This window comes from Dermacentor albipictus, chromosome 8 (assembly GCF_038994185.2).
Source record: "Dermacentor albipictus isolate Rhodes 1998 colony chromosome 8, USDA_Dalb.pri_finalv2, whole genome shotgun sequence".
NCBI classification, from domain to species: Eukaryota; Metazoa; Arthropoda; class Arachnida; order Ixodida; family Ixodidae; genus Dermacentor; species Dermacentor albipictus.
The window spans coordinates 104,416,344-104,442,088 of NC_091828.1; the positions used below are offsets into that span (position 1 = coordinate 104,416,344).

Below are 25,745 nucleotides of genomic sequence, written 5' to 3' on the forward strand. Positions count from 1 at the left end.
ATGCGACGGAAGCTCCTGGAAATCGAAAATACGTCATAGAATTTCTTTCTGCGCTTAAGTATAGCGGATAATATAAACTGTGCGATGGTTGTTTATGTATTGCAACATTTATATGCAGTTTCGTGCAACAAGGCACAAAGCGAGTGTGTGCTGGTTATTATTTTAGTCATCGCGGAGGCCAACCAAACTCCCAAGTTCACAGGTGGCGCCACCCACCACCCCATTTCAAAGTCGTTGCTCATAGTATCCATCCACCAGTCTTGTTCCCTTGTTTACATGTGCTGTCGGTCGTACGAGTTGCTACGATGTGTTTGTTTGATCGTGTTTTTGCGTTTGGTGTAATGAATTGTGACTTAGTTCGCGTGCACAAAAGTGCCAGAAGATAGCTTGTGTCTCGCTGCAAACTCGCGGTATGCGTGGTGCGCCAGGCAAACGTGGACCAACGATTTTCATGCCATGGAGTGCGTTCCCTTTGTCCGTGGTGGTTGTGGAGAGTTCGGTGGACGCCGCAAAGAAATGATGCGCATTATTAGCGTTCCGCAGGTCGTCCACTACGCAACTGCACGTATGCGGGAATAACTTTGCAGCTCCGGCAACTTGGAGGGCGCTTTTCGACCGCATCGTACCATTTAAAAGGTGAGTACACGCATGCTGTGCTTGCTTCTCGTGTGTGCCTAGAGTGCCTTGCGGGCGCAAGAAATCGAACTCCCACGACGACATTGACCGTGCCGATGCTTGCTGAGCGTTGGTTGACATAATTTGCTTGCGCAAGTTTATTGGCTTAATGCTAAATTTAAAGTCTTGGTGAGCGCTTCCTTCCGATGAGAGGGATTAGGTTCGGCAACAGTCCTCATTTGCGCGAGCTGCCACTTTTCTGCTGAAGTTGGATAATAAAGACTCATCTGCCTCTTTACCTATTCTTACTGCAATGACGTTTCCTCTCTTACTTATGCTTCGAGGTTGTAAATGTCTGTCTAAGCGGTTGTTGGTTTGTGAGCAGTTATTGGGAAAAAGTATAAACAGCATGCAAGTGATCTTGCGCGCGACAGAGACGCGATGTAGATGGCTGTCGCGCTCGCTCGTTCCCTACAAGTCGTACCCCATGCAAGTGATCTTGCGCGCGACAGAGACGCGATGTAGATGGCTGTCGCGCTCGCTCGTTCCCTACAAGTCGTACCCCATGCGAGCGGTCTTGCGCGCGACAGAGACGCGATGTAGATGGCTGTCGCGCTCGCTCGTTCCCTACAAGTCGTACCCCATGCAAGTGATCTTGCGCGCGACAGAGACGCGATGTAGATGGCTGTCGCGCTCGCTCGTTCCCTACAAGTCGTACCCCATGCGAGCGGTCTTGCGCGCGACAGAGACGCGATGTAGATGGCTGTCTCGCTCGTTCCCTACAAGTCGTACCCTATGCGAGCGACGACATTGAGAGCCGTCTCCCCGGTGTTGCCGGTATGAGGGCAGCAAATACGCGCCAAAAGTGTGCATTATTAATTTAGTTTGCTGTGTTTTACTCAAAGGAGCAGCGTAAAACATTTCTTTAAAGTCTTGCAGTAGGTTCTTAACCTTGCACGTATGAAAATAGTCGTTTGCTTGTTCCGTGCAACAAGCGGTAGTACTCGACTGATGTAGTACATCCAGATCCGGCTTCGCGCTATTGTCTGTTTGCTCATAACACTTCTGGGCGACGAGCGACGAATTCTAGATTTCCAGAACCAGGCGACAAAGAACGAGCGATATGTTCGCGCGACGGCCCGTTTTCTCGCTCAAAGCCGTCGCGCGTCGCCGTTGCGCACGAAATCTCCCTCATAGGGTTCGGGCAAAAAAATTTAAGCAATTGCGGCTTGCTACTACTGCAGCTTACGTTTTGAGACAAGGTGTTTTGACATAACTAGAGATGACAAGGGAAAGTTGCTTAACCGATAGAAAAAAATGAATTGTTACGTAAACTAACATTTGTTTGTAATGTACTGTAGCTGTAGGTCTTAAAAATTTTATTGTCATGAAGAGGTCCCTATTATCGCAACACTCATCAGTAACTTTGACCTTGTGCTTTGTTCCCACCCTGCAGTGGTGCAAACATTGTTTTTGTGACTTTTTCTGTGCTCCTTGCATGTGTTCACAATGACTTCTTTAAAGTGCCACTGCTGTAAGTTAACACAGAACCTATCTTGCAGTGGCAAGGCCGTGACCAACAACAGTGTCCACGTCAGGGAGGAGCTATGGCTGCAGCAGCACTGTGTGTAATCGGATGGTCTGGTCAGGTATGACTGAAGTGTATGTGTTTGCAAAAGTAGGATCTCGGTATCATTCGTCAATAAGTTTATGGACATATTACTCAGCAGTGCTTACTAAATAGGCTAAATATCTGCTCAACTTTATTCAACTTGCTGCTTATTTGTGTTTGTATACATTATGTACACATTACCTTGTTCACTTTAAAGCTAGATCTAACATGTCTTGAGGTATATTTTTTCTTGCATCAATCACTTCGCTGCGCGTTACATTTTATTTTGCTTCGTACACATTATATCTACCTCTTGTTATTTTGTTTTATTGATTTGAAACTTTCCTGTGTTATACCTTTTATATCCACTTTTTTTTTCGTTTAGGCTACACGCTTGTGCAGTTTCTGCACACGTAAGCATTAAAAGTGTAATGGGCCAAATATGTCACAGGTCTAAGTATGCAGCATGCTTACCATTGTTTAACATTGGTATTACAATTATTGTGAGGGTTACTTGCACGAACAAGACTAATTGAAAAAAGTTGGACAAGACAGTGCACTAGACTTCAACTTACAAGCTTTATTCAGAAAACACGCAATGAGGCCCCACCTTATGCTCAAAAATATCTGCAGACAGATGCATAATTAAATGTGCCACATGGGAGGAAACCAAATGCACAACAAAGCCAATACCGCCCACCACAACAAGCCATTACAAAGCATTCAGCAGGTTCTTCTCAAGGTACAACAAACACTCCTTTATCAGTGAGTTCCAGTGAAGGAGTGCTTACACATTCATCAACAGCCTTTGAAATGCCAAACACCAAATATTTCCTTATATAACTGCCTGCCAAACCATCTGAACACTTGCTTGTTTTGAAAACACAGGTAGCATTTACGAGCACATCTTCGGCAGTGGTCAGCCAAACGGGCAGTGCCTGCTAGAGCGTTTACAGCGTTCCGGTGCTCCCTAAGCCTCTCATTCAAGAACCTGCCCTTTTGTCCAATACAGCACTTTCTACAGGGAAGTGAAATCCTGTATACTACCCCCACATTGCAGTTAAAAAAGTGGATGACATGCTCCTTAGTGCATGTACCCTGATTCCCGGCGTTGCTTACCAACCTGCACATTCTTGCGAGCTCTAGTGGTGCTGAAGAAAACACCTACACTGCACTGGTTTGCCACGTTGTTTAGGTGGTGGGACACCCCATGTACAGATGGCACAGCCACAGGGCGCCCACTGGGACGTGCGTTATTGCACCGAGCAGCTGCCAGATCTGTTTTTACCTCTTTAATGAGGCTCCCACTAATTGACACCAAGGTGTTATCGAGATACCTGGCCCTACATAAATGGCTCGCTTGTTGCTGAGCGCTGCAGGAGACCTGGTGCACAAGATTTAACCAGAACAGCTCTCGGGCAGCTAGGAGCTATGCATCCTTTAACATGGAGTATGCCAAACGGTAGTCGAGCAAGGGCTTCTTTTTCCTAAGAGAGTATACATAATAAAGGAAAGTATGATTTAAAATTATACGAATATCGAATGATTGCAGGCGATCATCTTCTGGCAACTCATGTGTGAACTTGAGTCCTACTGAACACTGTTCGAAAACACCCACAATGTTTTTAGCAGCAAAGCCAGCACAACAAGAAAGTCATTGGCACTACCACATTGCCCACTGGATGTGCAGTAACGCATGTCCCAGTGGTAGCCGTGCAGCGCTGCCATACGTACACAGGGTGTCTCACCGCCTAGAAGAAAGGTGGCGAACAAGTTTGGTGTAGGCATTTTTTCAGCACCGCTAACGCTCACAAGAATATGCAAGTTGGTAAACATTGCCGGGCGTCAAGGTACATGCACTAAGGAGCATGTCACCTGCTTTGTTAACTGAAATGTAGTGGTGGTATACTACATTTCACTTCCCTGTGGAAAGTGGTATATTGAACAAACAGGTGCCTGAATGAGTGGCTTGGGGAGTACCGGAACGCTGTAAATGCTCTCACAGGCGCTGGCTACTTGGCTGATCACTGTTAAAGTACCCATAAATGCTCCCCATGTTTTCATAACACACCAGTGCTCAGTCAGTTTGCCAGGCAGTTATATAGGGAAATGTTTGGGGTGTTTTGCATTTCGAAAGCTGCTGATGAATGCATAAGCACTCCATCACTGGTACCAGCTGATAAATAAGTGTTGTGTCTTCAGAAAAATCTGGTGAATGCTTTGTAATGGCTTCTTGTGGATGCTTATCAGCTTCTATATGCATTTCGTTATCCCCCTATGTGGCATATTCGTTTATGCATCTGTCTCCACATTAACTAAGCATGCGGTGGCCTGTTTGCATGTTTCTTCTGAATAAAGCTTGTCAGTTGAAGTCTACCGCTTTGGCTAGTCCGACCTTTATTCCATACACCTTGTTTGTGCTAGTAACTATGTCACAGGAGCTGTGTCAACGCCAACTAGCCCAACCTTCTCCATTAATTTCACAATTATTTCTCAAGTTCCCAGAACAATGGACACGAGCTTGAATTTCTTTAAATGGTACATGAAGGCCAGTATTGACTGTGCTGTAAGTACTACAGCAGTGAGGAGTTTTCTAGTAAGCTTGCTTTCTTTCTCTACATTTTTTTATATTCTTCTTAAGCTATACCCATTCATGCAAGCAGGCATTGTGGCAGAGTCTGTGTCCAGTTGCATCGTTTTCGACTTTGTCTATACTGCATAGACCACATAGTTGGTACATAGTTCAGTCTATTGATGCACTATCATTAAATAAGCATTTAGTTTTGCACATGCAAGATTGCCTGCTCGCTATTGCTAAAGCATTTGCTGGTTATTGCTATGTTGCTCATCAAGTGAACTTGATTTCAACAGCAGCACACAGAACATCTGCTTGGCAGTGGTGTAATTTTAATAGTGATTATCAGCCAACAAGCTCTAAGTCTACAGCTGTCCAGAAATAATTCTATTAGTTTGGGTCTCTCCACATATTTGGTTAGCACAGTGGGCTGTTTTCTATTTATTCTGCTTGGTGCTGTTCAGGTGAGAATATTTTCAACTAGCAAGTACAAAGTGTAATGCTGTCAAACGCCTTTGATTACTGGGCAGATGAATTGAAAGCATTGTACGTAATCCAAAAAGTATTTTTCACAAAATACTAGTGTCATGAACAAGCATCATATGCACTGCAACTCATGGTTCTATGTTGGTATGCAGGTATTTCAAGTTAAGATTGCTTGTGCATGTATTTTCCACATATTAGCTAATGCTTTAGCTATATGAAACTGCATATGTTCTGGCTGCTGAAGTCAAGCTTGTGGTTGATGAACCTGCTTGTTTTTGCTGTGCACTTGCATTTCTGTTGTTTCTTAAGGGTTGTAGCCATGTGACAACTGATGTATTGCAGCAATGTCAAAGGTAGCTTCCACCCATTATTGCTACAGTGTGCCAACAGACACCTGTCGCCGTATTTATGCATTTTCTGAGAACCAGCCGTATCCTCTAGGTGAAATTTGTAGTGTCGTTTTGAGTTCGCCAGTGAGTTCGTATAAATCTTGAGGACAAAATTTACACAGTGAAGGAAGGGAGACCATACAACATGACCAGTGATGACTGAATTTGATAGAAGGAATAAAATTAACACTGAATGTGTGCTTATATTGTGCACAAGTTCCTTCAGAAGGAAAATGTGAGTTGTAATACAAAGGTGAAAAATCACAATAAACAGTATTTGCGTAAAAAAAGGTGAATAGTCAGACTAATTTCTATCCCTTGTCATCTAGAAAGGACGCCTTTTTTCATGCATTCATAATGGGGGCTTGCTAACACGTCTTGTGGTATGCCTCTCTGATTTCTCTTGTCAATTTTTCGCCGTGGGTGGAAATAGATAAACTAATTTAATCTGGCCTCAAGCCCTATCGCGGCAATGCACGGCCAAGTCAGACGAGCATGCCGGTCTTCTCAGTAAAATGTGGTGATTTCTTTGGTACATATTTAGTTCCTAACATTAGAATGCAGTACACTGCTCCTAACACGCACTAGACATATTTCGTGGTATGTTTAACCAAGCGTACCTCGCTTGCCTGCTCGCTTTTCTCAGTTCACTTGTGGATTGTGCTGCATACCTGCCTACTTCATTTTTTCGCTCGAAATATGTGTGCATAGCATTCCACAAGCGCATTGAGAAAGGCGTCCAGACAAGGGAGATTTGTATAAATTACCACTAAATGTCTTGTGTCCGTCATTAGTAGTGTAGTCTATGCCTTTGTTCATGTGTATGTTTGGTCAAATGTACAGGGTCGTCAACTCTTGGCACGAACACAACTCAGCGTGACCACGCCCCGCGGAGTGCCAGCGTGCATGGCGCAGGGGGGATATGGAGCTTCGTGTCATCTGCTAAAGTGCGGGAGCACGCCATGCTTTAGCGGATGACACACGACATGAAGTCCCACCTCTAAGCCCCTGTGCGCCTGCACCGCTTAGCTCCGTTGCACAGCCATGCCATGCGCGCTGGCAATCCGCGGAGTTCAGCCACTCTGCACCATCTTCGTACTAAGAATGGACGGTCTTGTACATGGGGCAGACTGGCCGGTGTATAAGCATGTGCCCAGGAGAGCACCATTATTCACTCAAGGGACAAGCATGCTCATCCCACTTGACAATGCATTGACACAACTGGTGATGTACGCCAGATTTAGATTGTTCATCTCTTTTGTTTATTTAAGGCAACCGATTGATCAACAATATCACTGAGGCATACCATTTAAAAAAGAGGGACATCTGTCAGCCAGTGCTCATTATGATTGCATTACAAAGAGGAATACTCTCTAAATGACACAGAATAGTGATCACTCTGTGCTTATTTGTTCTATTTCTATGCAAGTACTGTTTATCATGATTTTATACATTTGTATTGCAACTTGTGCCCTTTGTTTTAAAAGATCGCTTGTGCAGTGCAAGGGCACACGCAGTATAAATATTATCTTTAATTTTTGCATCAAAATTAATGTTGAATTGGTAGTTTTCGTGTCTTGTTGTCTTCTTTCTGTCCCTTGTGTCACTCAAAAGGTAAACATTAACGTACACCAACTTTCTTAATTACGTGCCCGTCAGTGTTGATAAACATGAAATGTTTTCAGCCAGAATATTCTTACCATTTCTCATTTCCGGTCAGCATAGTGCTAATCCTTTGGCTTTTTATAAAGCGTGCTAATATGTACTTCTGATTAATGCAAAACTTAGTTCTAGTTGGTGGTAGCTGAACTTGGACATCATGACAAGTGCAAGGGCACACACACACACAAAGAGACACAGTCTGAACGGGCGCTATACATCAACTGAAGGGCTTAATGACAAAAAGCAGCAACGCACATATTGCGCAAAAACCTACAAAAAGACGTAGAAGGTGCAATTGTCCCTAAAGAGAATTCCGCTGCCGCTGTACTAGCGCTGTACTGTTACAACAAACATTTCAAACCTGGTCGCAGTAAAAGGAGCGTGCACACCGAGTTCTGAAGTTTGAAGTTGTGACGAGACTTGGCGCATTCATCGCTGCAGTTTAGTCATGACGAAAATATAACTGCTGAGATCAGTGAGTGGTGCGAGTGGTTTTCAGAGCCCACAAAAGAATTCACTTGTTTTCAACTATGCAAGGGTAATCATACTTTCAAGGCATGTCTCCAGTGTTCTTTAGAACAAGGCCACGTAGTGTGTGATGGTGGTGGATTTTGGAGACTGGCGCGCGTAGGTCTCTGGTAACATGTGCTACACTGTTCTCCGTGTGACTGCAATCTTGGAGGCCTTGACGTCACTCGTTCTTGCACTGTTCTCTGCATGGCGGTGCGCCTATTTGAATCAATTGTTTCGCTTTCTCTGTTAATTTCATTATTGCAAGGTTAGACTGTACGAGATATGAGTGTTTACTGCCCTTAAAATGGAAAAATTTTATTAGTTTATACCTTTACACAAAAATGAATTTCTTGGTGAGGTTGGGTTTAACCCCAGTTTCTTTTAAAATTTGTTCGAGGGGCAGAAATTGGAAATTATAGAGTTGCATCAGAAATTGACGGACCTAATTAACCTATATCATATTGTTTTATACAAGTGCGTTTTAGTGTTAAGAATACTGCTCAGGAAAAAAACACTTCATATCTATTGCAGGTACAGATTGGTGTGGGATTTGTGATGCCACTCAACAAGTGGCATTACATATTTAAGTCGGCTTCCGACGGAAAGTGCCCATTAGAGGTGGCATGGCACCTGTGGACACCAGTGCAAGCAGGTGAAAGCAGCCTGACTGGACAGGCCTGCCGAACAATGTGCCGCGCATCTGGGAAGCTTCCGGCAACACCGGAGAAAGTGGCTGCTTTGAAAAGTAAGTCAACAGTCACCTCATTTAAGAAACATAACTGCATATCTGCAAGTTATCTGAATGAGTTAGCATTACATGATGTATACAGAGCGACAAGAAATGCCAAAGCAAGAATGAGGCAAGTGTCTATATATTATATCTTTTTCTTCTGCTGTATATGCACTGTGTCTCGACACACAATTTAAATGTCTCTGTGCGTATGAAAAGCAGCACAAGACAATTTCGGGATATGGGTTTCCTGCGAAAACCGCCCACAAAGCTTCCCCCATAATCAGTTTCAATTAAAAACAATCAAGAAAGTCGGGTGGCTACACGAGCGGTTAATTTTGACAGGACCTTAACAGCTTGCATTCACCTGCTGCTCATTGTCTTAAGAGAAGTGAACATTTAAGCACCTCATTGTCTTTGAAATTTCTAATGTAGACTTGGCATGCGTAATTGTAGCTTTTCACGCTTCAGCTTTCATTTCACTTTTTTGAAATAATGCTTCTCAAGAAAATTGGGTTCCGACACAGCTTGGCAAATTGTATGGTCTAAAAGAAGCTTTTTAAACCACTGCCTTCTTAAGTGTTGACTGTGGTCACCTGATGTGCTGCTTTACAATCTGCAGCGTTCACAGCCATGCAATTTCAAAACACTATTCTCATTATTGGGATGTAAAGTTATAAACAGGGATAAAGTGCCTCAGAAAGGGTAGCCAACGTTTCGTTAGGAAGACCTATCTTCTCAAAGGCTGCCTCGTCATCCTCGGCATGTTAGTTTTAAAGTGTTAGTGGAGTGACGTCACATGCAGTTGTCGGGAGTAGCTGGTTGTAAAGGGAGAGACTTGAAGGAGAATGAGCGCAGTCACTTGATGTCTGTAAGCATGATTCCTAAGACGTAGGAACAATAGTGGGAGTGGGAAGGCGGGGAGAAAAGGAGAAAAAAAGAGACACCCAGAGGGAAAGAAAGAACAAGAAAAGAAAAAGAAGGGCAAAGGAAGGTGTTGGGGAAGCAAGAGGTTAGGGAGCATTCAGGAGTGTCTTTGGCAGCATGTTCTTGTGGCTTTAAAGGAGCCGGTGAGGCGGTCAGTGCTCGAGTAACATAAACAACCCGAAAAGACATTAGTTGAAAGAATGACTTGAGTAACATAGCAGCAATGCGTCGGATGATTTAGAAGGAGTTAAGATGGCAGCAAGGAGTCCGGAATGCAGTGCATAGGACAGCTGGAAGGCAGCGGCATGGTCTTTCTAGGGACCTTAGTCCCAGTAGCTCAACGTACGTGTCGTCACAGCGGTACACAGAAGTGGCGATACCCTGTGTGGCTGAGGCACCGAAGAAGGTATCCTAGTGCCTGGGACTTTGGAGTGTGTTGGTGAGGGTGTTTCGAAAAAATATAATAAAGAACAGACAAATATGGGGGTGAACTGAAACTGGAATAACAAATAAGAGGGTGGCATGAGAAAAAGCTGGCGGAAGCAGATGTACATGGGAAAACATATTTATGCGAACATATTTATGGGGATTCTAGAGACTTCCTATTGCGCTGCACTGACAGGCCCCACGCATACCTACGATACATAGACGACATATTCATAATATGGTGACATGGTCAAGACAGCCTAGATAAATATGTAGGATTTCTAAATTCTTTTCACCCAACAATAAAATTCACATCAAAATCTTCAATGGAGCGCATAAACATTCTGGACACAACAATATACATTGACACTGGGACACTAATGACAATGCTGTATGGAAACCTTTGACCAACAACAGTACCTAGAATATACAAGCCACCATCAAGCCACATTGCAAAGAAGGCATCTTTAAAGGCCAAGCACATGGCTACGTCACATGTGCGTTGAAAACCAAGAGTACATAGACTTGATCACCTTAAAGAAACCCTATCAAACGGGAACCACCCAAAGAGTGCCCTTCAGAAAGCCTGCACCAATGCAACCAAACCTGACTGAGCCGAGGTGCTCAAGCCCCACCATAGGATCACAAAGAACAGCGCCTCTTCTTACTACTAAATTCTCAAACACACTGCCAAACATGAACAACATCCTCAATAAATACTACCCAATTCTCGCCAGCAACCAGAAACAAGATTTTTCCCGCCCTGCCCAGAGTAGTCTTGAGATGCAACACTATAATATTAAGGATGTTCTTGTACGTGCCAAACTAAAAACAACAACGAAGTTGGGAACCAGTCCCTGTGGCTGCCCGGGTGCTCTACATGCAAACACATTTAATCTACTACTACAGTAATAAGTACAGCATCAAATTACTCAAACAAGGTAATTTCGAGTTTCATCTGCACATCAAGCAATGTAGTCTACTGTCTAGAATGTGCCACTTGTAGCAAATAATACATAGGTGAGACAGGACAAAAAATTCATAAAAGACTGAACGGTCATCGCGCAGATACAAAACAATTTACCTAAAGCAGTAGCCAGCCACTTCAATTAACATGTCATATGTGACAAAGCAAGGCTCTATAGACTACAAATTTCCGCTCACCTCGCTAGAGGAAATATATGGAATCATACCTCATACACAAGTTTAAATGCCTACATCCAATGGAAATCAATTTAACACATAGCAACTTAGAATCTTTAAAAACTTTAAAGCTGTAACTTAAATCGGAAAGCCTCATGTCATCAACCAAGGCACAAAACACATTGTGCCACCACCTAAACTTAATTCTTAACCTCACCTATTCCACCGTTTCTAATTTTTACCTGCTTACTACTCAATTTATTATATTCTTTCATGTTTTAATGTTTATATCAACTGTATGACCCCTTTTCCCATGTACACCTGCCTCCGCCCGCTTTTGCTCATGTAACCCTCCTATTTGTTATTCCACTTTCAGTTCCCCCCTTTTGTCTGTTTTCTATCATATTTTTTTAACACCCTCACCACCACAATCCAAAATCCCAGATGCCAGGATACCTTTTTCTGCGCATCAGTCACACAGGGTATCACCAGCTCTATATACCACTGTGACGACACCTGCGTTGAGCTACTGAGGCTGACATCCCTAAAACACCATGCTTCTTCCTGCCAGCTACCACATGCATTGCATCCCAGACTCCTTGTCGCCATCTTAATTTCTTCAACATTACCCGACGCGTTGCTGCTACGCTACTCAAGTCATTCTTTCAACTGATGTCTTTTGGGGTGTTTTTTGTTACTCGCACACTGACCGCCTGACCAGTTCTAAAACGGCAGAAACATGCTGCCAATGACACTCCTGAATGCTCCCTAACCCCTCACTTCCTTAACACGCTCCCATGCCCGTCTTTTTCTTGTCTTTCTTTTTTTGCCTCTTGGCATGTCTTTTTTTTCTCCTTTTCTTTCGTTTCTTTTCTCGCCGCCTTCCTATCCTCACGGTCTTGTGCCCTCGTCTTAGGAACCATGCTTACAGACGTCAGACGACAACGCTCATTCTCTTTAATGTCTCTCCCTTTACAACCAGCTGCCACTGACAACAACTGCACGTGACGTCACCCTACTAGTCCTTTAAAACTAACATGCCAAGGCTGACCAGGCCACTTTTGACGAAGATAGCTCCTATCGAAACGTTGGCCAGCCTTTCTGAGGCACCTCATCCGTGTTTATAACCTTCATACCACAGTGTGCTATTCCATCTGTCAGCCGCTTTCTTGATTTTAGATGTTCTGATTATTGAAGTTTGTAAGACATGGCCTATCAGCACTTTCGGCATACTTTCAGTGATCTCATTTTATTTAAGCATAAGAATGAGGAAAGAACTGCTACACAAAGAAAGCACCTCGTACATTATTCACATGTACGCTCTGATCTGCATAGCTGATCTTGTTCTACGCAAAGCATCCTAAAATTTTCATGCCTCTCTTCGGTGCCAAGAAAAGCAAGGTGCTGGGCATCATGCGGAATTCCAGCGATTTCCGCCAGCCTGGATTAGAAAGGACTGTATAGTGTGGCTTTAACTGGCATTCTTCTGCCAAGATTCAATTGTTTTATGGATCAAAGTACCAGGTACTCTTGTAGTCGCATCAACACTCTGCCGAAGATTTCATTTCCTACAGAAATATGCTTTTTTTTAAACAGACGAACATGAAAGATTGCTCTGTATTACGTTAAGATGCTTCTTTAGGCTTTTTTACATTGAAGATGTAGGTTAGCTTAGCAAAGTAGCAATATGGAGATTGAAAAGTAGAAAAAAAATGGCAGATCCCATGCCCTGTGAGAATCGATGTACACGAAGCACACATTGTTTGCATTGATTGACAATAATTAACGGTGATGTTAGTAGCAAGTTTGTAATTTTTTCAGCGTTTAGTCCAATACGAAAGTGGTGAGTTGATGTTAAGCTTTACCTTGCATGCACCACTTCTGTTTGTCTGCATAGTCCGCAGAACACACAGAGAGATGTGTTTGCTTGAGGTGTTGTTGCGAGTCATTGTTCATAATCTCTGGGAGGGAATTGAGCGTTGTCATTGCCTCACATGGCGCAGCGCATCATGGCAGAAATATTAAACTTTAATTGAATTATGAGGCTGTGCATACTTCAATTAGGTATTGTAATTGTATGTATACATAAGTTCGCGGTCTGCACTACATTTCACTGCATAGCGAAGACGCTCCTGTTCTGTGTGACACTTCTTTCAAGTCTGGGTGTCCTCGACGTCGAGTGCACGCCTTGCTGGCGTGTGTTAATGGGCTCCTTCTACATACATGGCCAACACACTGTTGAGATTCCAGCTCAAAGCGCTCTCTTCAGACTAAGGACGATTCTAATGTTTACACTATCACAGCCCAGCATCTGCATTTTTCTCGCATAGAAATTAAAACCAGCACAGTACGTGCAATACACCCTAACGGTGAAATGCTGGGGCAGCAGCGCCGGTCAGGATGTGCAGAGGTGAGCGCCATCTGGTAATGTTGCAAGAAATCCAACGGCATGCATGACAAGACCATAGCAGCTGCAGCGCCCGTAATGTTGGGAGAAGAGGCAAAAAAAGCTTCACTTTAAAACATTAGTTGCCATCATTTGCAGCTAAATAAAGCTTGCAAGCCAGCCATTATACAGTTTTTACATGAAATCTTTTATGCCTATATGGCAAATGCTAAAGTTACGACTTCCTCACCAACCGCATGAGCAACAAGTAAAGCTAACAAATGATAGAATGGACAAACCAGACAGCTTGCACCTTGCAGCTCTCCTGCATGCGTTAGAGACAGTGTAGCCAAATTGTGGTTCTCCGAATTTGACAGGAATTTGGGTGGTCGAAGAGCAGACAAATTATGCAAAATCAGAAGCCAAATATCCACCCCATGAGGCTTTGAGTACAGCTCCCATGTGTCTAAATTTTGCAGTTAAGCCAACCTTAGATGAGAAGAGGCGTGGCTTTGGCAAAAAACATACAAAAATTCCATGTAAATCTGCAAAACAATGTGATGCATGTGTATGCATTCTCACTGCAAATAAACCTGTGCTGGCTTGCGCCTTGGGTAGCATGTTTGTGTGTGACATTTGCTGCATTTTGTTATCTGAAACTTTTTTTGAAGTGATAAGGGCAGATTTTCTTCATTCACTTATTGCTGGAAATCATTGGAAAAACAATTTACTTATATATTTATTGCACTCTCCTTTTAGACTGCCTGGAGAAATACATAAGTGACCATCCAATGATGCCACCTACACCACATCCGGAGAACCACCTTGCTTCCCTGCGAAAGCACCTTTGGAGCTTTCTTTTACACAAGCAGGACGCCAGGGCAAGCGAGTGGAAAAGTAAATACAGTACAAGTCCAGTGATGCTTTTTCAATAAAGTGTGATGATATGCTACGTAGTATGGTGCTTTACAGATTGATTCGTTATGGCATGAAAATAGCCGCATCTTGGCAACATGTATATACAGACTGTACACTTCATAAGACTCAACATCACATATAAAGATAGCCCATCATGAGCTTCCGTATAGCAATGGCTGCTCCTTCAATTCATCACACAACTTGCCTTTGACGTGCTGTGCCCACGATGATATCCAACCAAGTGCCCACCGTGCCACCCATCACCCACCGTGCCACCCATCACCCACCGTGCCGCCCAGCACCCGCTGTGCCCAGCAACCAGCATGCTGCCCAGCACCCACCATGCCACCCGTCACCCACCATGTCACCCAGCACCCACCGTGCCACCCGTCACCCGGCATGCCACCCAGCACCCACCGTGCCACCCGTCACCCGGCATGCCACCCATTACCATAATCCACCATGATGATGGATGATGGATTCCACTATGCCCAGCATCGGGCAAATTTTCAATAGGGGAGCCAAGCTTCACGCAGCTTCTTGTCCTGCGGCTACGAGTGAATAAGGTTGACACCGGGCTACGTTGCGTACGCCCGGCCCTGCGGCACCGAGCAGTAGCATATCATGTCGCGCGCCTTCAAAGGCAGCCACTACATATTGTAGTGTTTTCAAGCGTTGTAAAGGAGACACTCGAAGCGGGAAAATTTCGCCACTAAATGAGGACCGCAGCGTATGAGGGAATTTAAACTCGTTTTCAGCTCACTTCGGCGCTCCCGAAGCAGCCGACGCGGCCGCTATGTCCACGTGATCCCTCCTAGCACGTCACGCCGACGGTGGCGCCAGCTTTTCCAGCGGTGGAGCTCAAGGCCAATACACACTTTGAAGGTCTTATATAGTTACATGTGCTAGCCCATCTATTAGATGCTGGCTCCATCAACAATGCTGACGTTCTGGGTGCAAAATAACTGATGCCTAGAAAGCTACGTGCAGACTCATTTGATCACGCGCATGAAAAATATGAAATATGAGTTTTAACCTAGGACACATTTCATTGTTGGTTGTTAACGGTTATTCCCCACTAAATTTCATTGGCCATTACGCAACCTTACAAACAGAAATAAATATGCCTGGAATGAGAAAACGATGTGGCAGGAATTTTTTGTCTGTGGGGGCAGGTGTGCAAACAGTGACGTAAATTGACCGAGGACAACGGCGTTCGTGTTGTCCAGCTCATTGTACTTGCATGCTTGCCATTACGCGCCATGAATACACGCATGTTACATTTCCTCACTACACAACATTTCAGCAAAACTGCATGTCATCAGAGCGCCCTAATACCCCAGATTCGTGGCTCCAAGATCCTCTCCTGGAAAATAAATGTGCACAATGGAAGCAGCATGGCTGGATATTTATTCTTGATGTCACGAGCCAATGCACCTTTGCTATAAAAGTTAACGGATGGACAGATGCTAATAATACCCATCAATGTTCATATTTCTACCGCATTTTTTGAAAACTTGAGATGAACTTACTTTACACTAAGATTTTGATTACCACCGAAGAACTCAAGTTTTACTCGTAAAGAAAAAAGAGTCTTTCTGCGGAGTTTTGTGCTGTGGCAAATCGAAGCGACCGCGAGGAATTCAAAGTCTAGTCATGTGACTATCAAAACTGCTGCTGGGAAAAGCGCTAGAAGCATCCGCGCGGCAGTCTAAGCTTCGCAAAAAAAATTTTAATTGCCGCGGTTGTTCGTTGAAGCTTTCCATTTTTTTAATCAAATGCAGAAAAGGACCCGTTACTAAATCAGTGAAAGTGAAAAAAACTACACCTTGCAAGGACAGGAACGGGATTTTTAAACAATCAACGTTTCATCTCCCTCCCTCGCCTCTTTCTGTTGGGAGGCGGGAGGAAGGTGATACAAAGAGCCCCTGCGATTGTTTACACTTCTACATAATGCTCCGCTCGTAAGTTGCAGCGCGGGGCCCACCACGCTAACGCTCGGGGATAAATGTTGCCGTTGCAGCAGGGTCAGTGCCTCCACGTACAATTGCGGAGAGCTGAGTGTCTCGCACGTGGCGAGCAGGATGCAAGCACCATGAGCCGGAGAACGCGGCGCCAACAACAGCGGCGAGCGCCATTAAAAACGATACCGTAAACCAAGCAACATGGGCAAATCACGTGCGGCGTGCTGTCCCCAGGATTCAAAGTCTGGTAGGCGCATTTGTCTACAGAATGCATGCAGCCAACAGTGTTAGTCGTGGCTGCTTTGCGAACAATAACTGCCTGACGACCCTGCTATGTTTATTTTACTGCAATATCAATTGTATGGACCCAGCGGGTGCATTTCTGCCGTCGCCGACGCCGTGATGTTCCGTATAAATTTCAAGGCCGATAAAATCGGCGGCGCGCCCAGTATGCTGTAGGTGAGAGTGAGAGCGTGCGAGAGTTAGCCGTCGAACGCGGCTCACTCTCGGCCCGGAGTTGAGTAGAGGACGGGAAGGGAGGGGGGGCGGGCGTTCTTTTCCGTCGGCGGCTGCCCACGGCGTGACCGTGCAAGACCCGTAGATTGCGAGGGTCTGCGACGTGGCCGAAGTGAACGGCCGCGCGGGCCTCATCTCGAAAGCGATCTGCGATGTTCGAAGAGTGCGCGTATTGCCGGTAGCTTCGTATACGCTGTGTTGTCGAGGATTCGTTCGCAGTGAAGCGAGAGATAACCGAAGGTCAATTCAATTGCTGGTTATGGCGTCATTCCTCGCTCCGCCATTTCGACAGCGAGTTTCCGCGCTCATAGAGCGATGTGTGTTCATGTGTGCCTGCGCGCGCAAATACATCGTCATTGTTAACTTAAAACATGTAGGCGGGCTTGTTGGCTTCAACCCATGAAATAATGTGTGTGCGCGACTGAACCAGGACGTAGAAAGAAACACAAAGACAGAGGAAGCGCTGTCTCTGTCTGGCCGTTTATTTCTAAGCCCTCGTTCAGACCCGGTTACACATTATATCATTTTTAATTTGGTTAGTAAGCGAATGCTTACAAGATAACGCGGCCCATAAAACCACTATCCTCGATTCCTAAAGCTCTTGTAGAGAAGCATTGGAACGATATAGAGGGTTGTCCTCTTCAGCGTTTTGCTCGTTAATGGCCCAGTATTGTTCTTATTTGTTGCGCATTCCATGAAAACACGAGATGAACTTACCCTGCACTATGGTATTGGTTACCACCTAAGAAATTAAGTCTTACTCGAAAAAGGGAATTTCTGCCGCATTTCAGCTGTGGTAACTCGAAGTGGCAGCGATGAATTCAATGTCTCGTCATGACACAATCAAAGCTGCTTGTGGGCAAGCGCCAAAGGCATCGATGCGGCAGTCTAAGCTTTGCCCAATAACTTAAATTGCCGCAGTTGGTTGTTAAAGTTACTAAATTTCTGAATCAAATACAGGAAAAGCCAAGTTATTAACGCATGAATGTGAAGAAGCTACACCTTGCAACGAGAGGAAAAGAATTTTGCAATGATCAGCGTATCATGTGTCTCCCTCCTCCCTTCCTTTTGGGAGGGGGGAGGCAGGTGATTCAAAGCCACTCGGTACAGCGCCGCTCGTAACTAGTAGGCTGCGGCCGACCGCGCCAATGCTCGGAGATATATGCTGCCGTTGCAACAGCGTCAATGCCTCCAGGATACAATTGCGGAGAGCTGAAGGTCTCGCATGTGGCGAGCAGGAAGCGAGTGTCGTGAGACTCCGTGTGAAGCCCATCATCATCATCATCATCATCATCATCAGCCTGATTACGCCCACTGCAGGGCAAAGGCCTCTCCCATATTTCTACAACAACCCCAGTCATGTACTAATTGTGGCCATGCCGTCCCTGCAAACTTCTTAATCTCATCCGCCCACCTAACTTTCTGCCGCCCCCTGCTACGCTTCCCTTCCCTTGGGATCCAGTCCGTAACCCTCAATGACCATCGGTTATCTTCCCTCCTCATTACATGTCCTGCCCATGCCCATTTCTTTTTCTTGATTTCAACTAAGATGTCATTAACTCGCGTTTGTTCCCTCACCCAATCTGCTCTTTTCTTATCCCTTAACGTTACACCTATCATTCTTCTTTCCATAGCTCGTTGTGTCGTCCTTAATTTGAGTAGTACCTTTTTCGTAAGCCTCCAGGTTTCTGCCCCGTAAGTGAGTACTGGTAAGACACAGCTATTATATACTTTTCTCTTGAGGGATAATGGCAACCTGCTGTTCATGATTTGGGAATGCCTGCCAAACGCACCGCAGCCCATTCTTATTCTTCTGATTATTTCCGTCTCATGATCCGGATCCGCCGTCAATACCTGTCCTAAGTAGATGTATTCCCTTACGACTTCCAGTGTGTCGCTGCCTATTGTAAATTGCTGTTGTCTCCCGAGACTGTTAAGCATTACTTTAGTTTTCTGCAGATTAATTTTTAGACCCACTCGTCTGCTTTGCCTCTCCAGGTCAGTGAGCATGCATTGCAATTGGTCCCCTGAGCTACTAAACAAGGCAATATCATCAGCGAATCGCAAGTTACTAAGGTATTCTCCACCAACTTTTATCCCAAGCCCAAGGGCTATACAAAATTGTCGACGCGCGCCGTATGCCGTAAGTGTGAGTGGAAGCTTGCGATGGTGAGCCCGCGAACGCAGCTGATTCTCGCGTGCGCTAGTGAGGAAGGCTCACGGAAGCACGTCCTATCCTGTCGCACGCGAGACATAGTGGCATAGTGGCAAGGGATTTGGTGGGGAGAGCACCCCCTCACGTCCACTCCGCCATCATCTTCAAATGAATCTGCCATGTTTTCAGAGGAAGCGCAATGACGGCAGCTCCGTAAGCACTGCGCTTTCGACGTTGCATTCGCGCTGAAGCGAGAAAATGCACGAAGGCCTATTCGATCGCTGCTGCTGCCGCGATTCCTCTCTCCGGCATTTTGACAGCGAGTTTCTGCGCCCATCGAGCGAGATGTGTTCATCTGATGAGCGCGCGAGGCAGCGTGCTTGTAAATTTAATTAAAACACGTAGGCGCGCTTGTTGGTTTCATTCCACGAGAAAATATGTATGCGCGACTGAAGGAGGAAGTAGGAAGAAACACACCCACAACGACAGCGCTGTCTCTGTGTGTCTGTATATTTTTCAGTACCTTTGGTTTAAGTCCGCGCAGTGTCACTTTCTTTTACCTTTGGCGAAACTTCCACATGGTTGCGCGTTTCCTCAGAACTGATTTGCCTTTCGCGGCATTTGATATCAGGTTTCCTCTTCTAAGTGTTTCTTGATTTCGCTTCATTCAGGCGCACTCGACCGGTAAAACTGGCGTTTATAATCAGTTCTGACTTTCCACATGTGCTACATGTTACAACGAAAACTACATAATCAGCGAGAAACGGTTTACGAAAAAAATACTCTATATACTCCTTGTCCTAGCGTTGCAATTTTTGAAAAGGATTTCACGCTGAAAGTGGCCACTGGAGCAGCGTCAAAACGGCACACTCTGAGGCATCATGGTTGCTCCAGGAACTATTACGTTGTCCAGGCTATATATCAGCTGCGTATAGCTCGTCGGTCCAGCGCTCATAACTTTCTTTGTTGGTTTCCATCCCGTCGCTGAGGATATCCTCATTTATTGTTTCTATAGTCTAATCTCTAATACTGCTGCCGGCTTCAATGTTTTAGTTGGGCAGCATGTCAATTACTATTTCTTCAACGTTGATCGTGATGTCGCTGCAGAGTTTCATGTCACTCACGACGATTTCATACGCAGTTTCACGGCAGTTACTGAAAGGATACAAAAGCAGGCACAGCGGCATTAGCGAGTGCTACGTTCACTAGATAAATGTGTGTAATTCTAATGGTACACATAGCTTTCTTCGCTGATTCAGAAAACAGATTAAAAGCCATATGCGGAGCAGGAACATTTATCATTAGTTTTCAAGCCGCTCTCAAAAGATCTTGATGTTAGTAAAACATGCAATCGAAAACAACAGGAGCAGTCATGTTCACTTTGAAGGATGTGTAACGTGGCGTGTGGGAGCCAATCAACGAATAGTTGGCTGCATTGACGATAACGCCTTGATGTTGGTTGATCTTTGTACAACATACGAAAGTAGAATACTAACTTTTCCTCAAAGACAACATGTGGTCTTACGAGGTCAACCACATAAACTATAATACATGTTTTAACTTACTATAAGTAAATGTGCCCTGCATGATTGAGCAACGTGGCAGGGATTTGCAAGTAGAGGCAGGCGTGCGAACAGTCACGTAAGTCGAAGGATAACCGTGTTCGTGTGGTCCATCTTGTTCTTCTTTTAGAATGTTTTGAAGGCTGCGTTTAGGTGTCATGAAGACACGTATGTTACAGTTACTAATTGTATGACATTTCAGCATAAGTGCATGCCATCAGAGCACCCTAATATCTAAGCTGCTTCTTTCATGGCTCCAGGCCTAATCATGAGAAAGAAAAAAATCTTTACGAAGGGAAGTACCAAGGCTGGATATTTATTCTTGATGTCACGGAAATATGCATCTTTGTAACGGTATACTAATCTATGGAGAGATGCGACTAATTCCTATGCATGCTTACTATGGTACGTTATTTTTTCAAAACATGAGATGGATTTTATAATAATTACCCCTAAAAATATCAAGTCTTACGTGGAAAAAAGTGAATTTCGTTCGAGTTTCAACTCTGGTCGCTCAATGTAACAGTTCAGAATCGAAAGTCCCCTCTTGAGGCAATGTCGGGTGGTGGCAATTGTCGCAATTGCTCGTTTATATTTAATAATTTCTTAATCGAATGCAGCCAAGGCTAACTAAATAATGCAACAAAAATTACCCACTATGCATTGTGAGGGAAGGAACGGAATGTTCCAAACACGAACTGTTTATTATTCTTCGAAATGTTCCAGTTGTCTAGAGACACCAGCCGTAATTCTTGTTTCAGGTGTATTCTTATAGAAAAAATCTCAAACCATGAGCCAGTCTCAACCAAGTGACGACGAAATAAGCAGATTCGAAGAGGCCCTGGCCGAGCACAGTGATAACATCCGCAAAGACGCACGAACTCGGTTTGTTTCTGTGCTCGACCGCTGCTTCATGTGCGTTCCCATTTTCCACGCTTTCAACTACACATGCTCTGTTTGCTATTCTTGATGACTATTTAGTAAAATTTCTGAACTTTGCAAGGTAAGACGTAATCTTCTTTCTTGTTCCAACGAGAGCAGGGTTCCGCTTCGTCCGTGCGAAACAATTGCGTCCCCATCGGCGGCAGCGACGAGAAAATGGCTGCCGTGCTCGGAGGAAAAACAAATCTTTAGGACGAAGTGACACGTGGCTATCTTAAAACCTAGTCAAAACAATAAAGTGACGATCCAGAGAAAAGCACCGCACCCTGTGATGGAAGTGGTCACTGTTCCCCCCCCCCCCTTCGTTTATAGAGTGTGGGGGGGAGGGGGCACGGAGCACAACGACGCTAGGTTGGATGACTGTCTAATTATCCGCTCGTATTATGCAGTTCCTGTTCATGTTCATCATTCGCTCGTTTTGTATTTTTGTCATGTCCTATTTGAAGCACAATTGCGCCGACCTTGTCTTCTTTTGCATCGGCATTTGATAATAATAATAATAATATGTGGGGTTTTACGTGCCAAAACCACTTTCTGATTATGAGGCACGCCGTAGTGGAGGACTCCGGAAATTTTGACCACCTGGGGTTCTTTAACGTGCACCTAAATCTAAGCACACGGGTGTTTTCGCATTTCGCCCCCATCGGCATCGGCATTTGGTTTATCCTCTCCACTATGTTTTTTTCAGTCCGAGACCAGGTGGGCCCGGGCATCCGGGAGATTGTATTGCCAATGGCGCAGTGCGCTTAATATTGGATTATATTGGCGGGAATAACGTCCGCACCGGTAATTTTACATATTTCAAGAGTAAACCCACTCCTTATGGACAAAACTGTAGCCGCCTTCAGCATACGGCTGGTTCGATTGCGCGATGCCTAGTTTGTCCAAGGAAACTCGCTTCATTTCAGGAAAATGTGTTGTACGGCGGCTTTGCCTCATTGTGCCTATATCCACGGTAGTGCACCCTTTACAGGGGTGTAGTGCAATGAGGTTAATTTTCGCTATATTGGAGCTAACGACGCCCCTGCCCTAATATTTACATACTCTGCGACTACTTCTCGCTTCCCGTGGGCGCAGTCGGAGCTGCCTTCCAAACATAGTTTCGCAGCGCCAGTCCTTTTCAGTCCATGCAACCTATCCCCATTTCACAAAAGTGTGCCAGATGGCTTCTTTGCATCACCCTTTGTTTATGTATGGCGCTGCCTCATGTTAGCTTTGTAATGCATGGCGATTAATTTTCAAGTAATAATAAACCCATGCCGTAATTTTTAACTACTTTGCGACTCGCACTTGCTTTTCGTCTTCTTGAGACATTCATTTTGATGCTTCTTGCGACTCGCTAAGGCCCTCTGCAGGCGCGAAGGGGCTGTTTTTTTTTTTCGGAAGAACATACAAGATACCCAGATACGCTTCACTGGTGTGAAGTACGCTCAGCCGACCTTGTCTTCAATTTTTAGAGGGATATTATTGTGCCTAGCGTATCGTAAAGCCACCTCTATGTGCCAAAATTTTTCTTTCAAAAGGGGCTATATCCCAAACAGTCTACTGTAAGCTCGAATATTGTGCCCTCAGCCATATATTGAAGGAACGCTTTTATGATATGGCCGGCGTATACAGTCTCTAAAGTGTGACAGACGCAACTGTCAATGCTTTGTTTCAATTTATACTTGCGAAATCATTGGCTAGTGTAGGCGGCAGAAGAATATTTTTCAGTGATGTTGGAAGAGAACAAGAAGGGGAACTTTTTTGAGAAACCGTTCGGAACCGTTTCGGCCAAAAGGTGAACAGGAGATCTCTGTCGCTGAAATCGAATCAGATCGGACGACGTCTCCTGCTTCTATTGGCTGCGAGAGAGAGCAGAGTAGCCGCCTGGCAGAAACTGGCCGGATCACAATAGTGTGGGTGGATGCCGCATCGCACTAGCCGTAAGTTACTACTTATTTGCATAAACGCGTGCGGCTCAAATATTTTTAAAGCCTATATGTTCTGCGGTTGTATCGAAATCGTAAATGGTGGTATACATATTTCGATGATGCGAATACTAACTTTTTTTTGCACTGCAACAAAATTAGTTACTGCACATTTAAAGTGCACGATGGGTGTCTCCGCACTCCCCGTTCATAACAATTATTAATTTTATTGACGTATTGTGCTATTGGTGATTCACGAAAAATACTTGGCTGCGTTGTATATAAATGAAGTAGTGCAATAATGCCCTAACATCATTCTTTAGAGATTCCTTTCAGGGATGTGTTGATCATTTTGCAATCTTTCCTATACCATGAAACCTAAAGAAGGTGGCTGAGATCACTCATCAGTACGAAAGAAAATCTTAAGCGTCCATATATGATTTCAGTACATAATTTATTTGAGTCATAGGATTGCGCGACTGTAATTTTGTGGTTACGCGACAATCCTTTCATTATGCCCTTTCATTATGTGAATATTCCACTGTTACGACTTTGCACCGCTGCACCACTATTACGACTTTGTGGTTCCGTAGCGCTCGTCACCCGTTTCATGACAGAGCATTGGTAGCGAAGACTCCGAGCCAGGCGTCGATGAGAATAACGAAAGGGATTTTATACATTATATACAGGTCATTGTACAGGACAAAATCGGATCGGCACTGGGGCCGAGAGCCCCAGTGCCGAAACTTGCTTCACCTTGCGTTCTATCATGGAATTGCGTTGTCGTATTCAGCGTCTTGAAGTTTCGGGTAGCCCATTATTTGAGCCTCCCCTCGCAATCTGCAAGACTACTGCTTAGCTGAGATGGTAGAGCGAGCAGCGCGGAAACGTGTTGGTCGCGGTTACAATCTCGAGACCACGGCGAATTTCCCTTCAACTGAAACGTTTCTCTCGGACAAAGTCCCGTGGGTGTCTTTATGTTTTTAGGTCATCTCGCGCTAGTGTCGCTGCAGTGCCAATTTTTTCCCTTTGTTGAAACATCCAGCTCTGTGCGGGCATTAACAAGACGGACTTGCCGTTTGGCGGTGTTTAATATCGAAAAACTTCCGCACCTAAGTGTATCCAGAGTACGCTTCATTCAGACGCACTCGACCGGTAAAATTGTCGTTTACAATCTGTTATGAGTTTCGACATAAGCTGATGCATTGCCTTGTTACAACAAAAACCATATATTAGAGCAGGATGACTTATGAAAAAAAAAGAGTAGTCCATGCATTCTTGTACTTGAGTTGTATTATTCGAGAAGGAAGTTCTCCACTGGAGCAAGTTGCAAATGGCAAACTGTGAGGCACCATGGTTGCTTTGTCAGCCACTACATTGTACAGGCTCGAGCCAAAGTTGGGCTGATATATAAACTTCGTAGTGTTCCTCGGCCGAACGCTTCTGATTCGCTCAGCCAGTTTGCATACATTCGCTGAGGAGCTCCTGAATTATTGTTTTTATAGCGTCATTTCCCATATCCCAGCCGGTTTGAAGTTCTTTTTTGGGGACCTCAATTTTTTGTCGCAACAGTGTTGTTCATCATCTCCGTGCAGATTTTCTTGACATTTTATACGATCCCATATGGGTTATGTGCACGGAAACATTATTTTTTCACCGGATAGCTAACATCACCACAGCCTCCCGACAGATAAATGCACAGACAGCGTGTCGCGCTCGTTCATGTGGCATGCGAGTGGGTAACGCCGTAAGAGCGTCGAACGCTCTAGTACCTACTGACGCAACCCGGGCTGTCTCTGTTTCTAAGCCTGGCTGGAAGAGACCGAAAGGCTACCAAGCCGGGACCGCCGCATAAGCGAGCTTTACGCTTACTAGGTATATGTGGTCAATGCTAATGGCGCACTTACTTTCTCCACTTATGCTAAAAGCAAATTAAAAGGCATACGCTGATTATGAAGCTTTTCAGGACTGTTGCATGACATTGTAAAATGTTGCTTAGTTAATGAAACATTCATCCTAAAATGCGCATGAACCAGTATCCACTTTGACGGTAGCGCAATGTGGCGTGGGCGAGCAACGTATTCAAAAGTGGCTCCATTGACACCCCCACAGCTGTTCAGGTGCTTGAATAACCATGATGCCTCAAAAAGAAAGAGGAAAGAAAAGCAATAACATGTGGGCTTACTAGATCACACGCACGAATTGAAACATATGCTTTAGCGTACCATTTACAGTGGAAGTGCTGTTGCGGAGCATGGAATTGCGAAAGTAGAATAACCATGATGCCTCAAAAAGAAAGAGGAAAGAAAAGCAA

At 44.7% G+C, this 25,745-nt stretch overlaps 1 protein-coding gene and 1 long non-coding RNA gene across 2 annotated transcripts in view; one reads left to right on the forward strand and one right to left on the reverse strand.

The window, feature by feature from the left end:
• LOC139048932 (uncharacterized) overlaps positions 1 to 25,745 on the reverse strand; it is a 252,554-nt gene that overhangs the window by 210,687 nt on the left and 16,122 nt on the right. The gene's annotated exons all lie outside the window — the stretch shown is intronic.
• LOC139048534 (uncharacterized) lies at positions 172 to 14,420 on the forward strand. The gene is made up of 4 exons (XR_011507754.1): positions 172 to 636; positions 2,178 to 2,264; positions 8,384 to 8,597; positions 14,224 to 14,420. It is a non-coding gene; the product is annotated as an uncharacterized lncRNA (long non-coding RNA).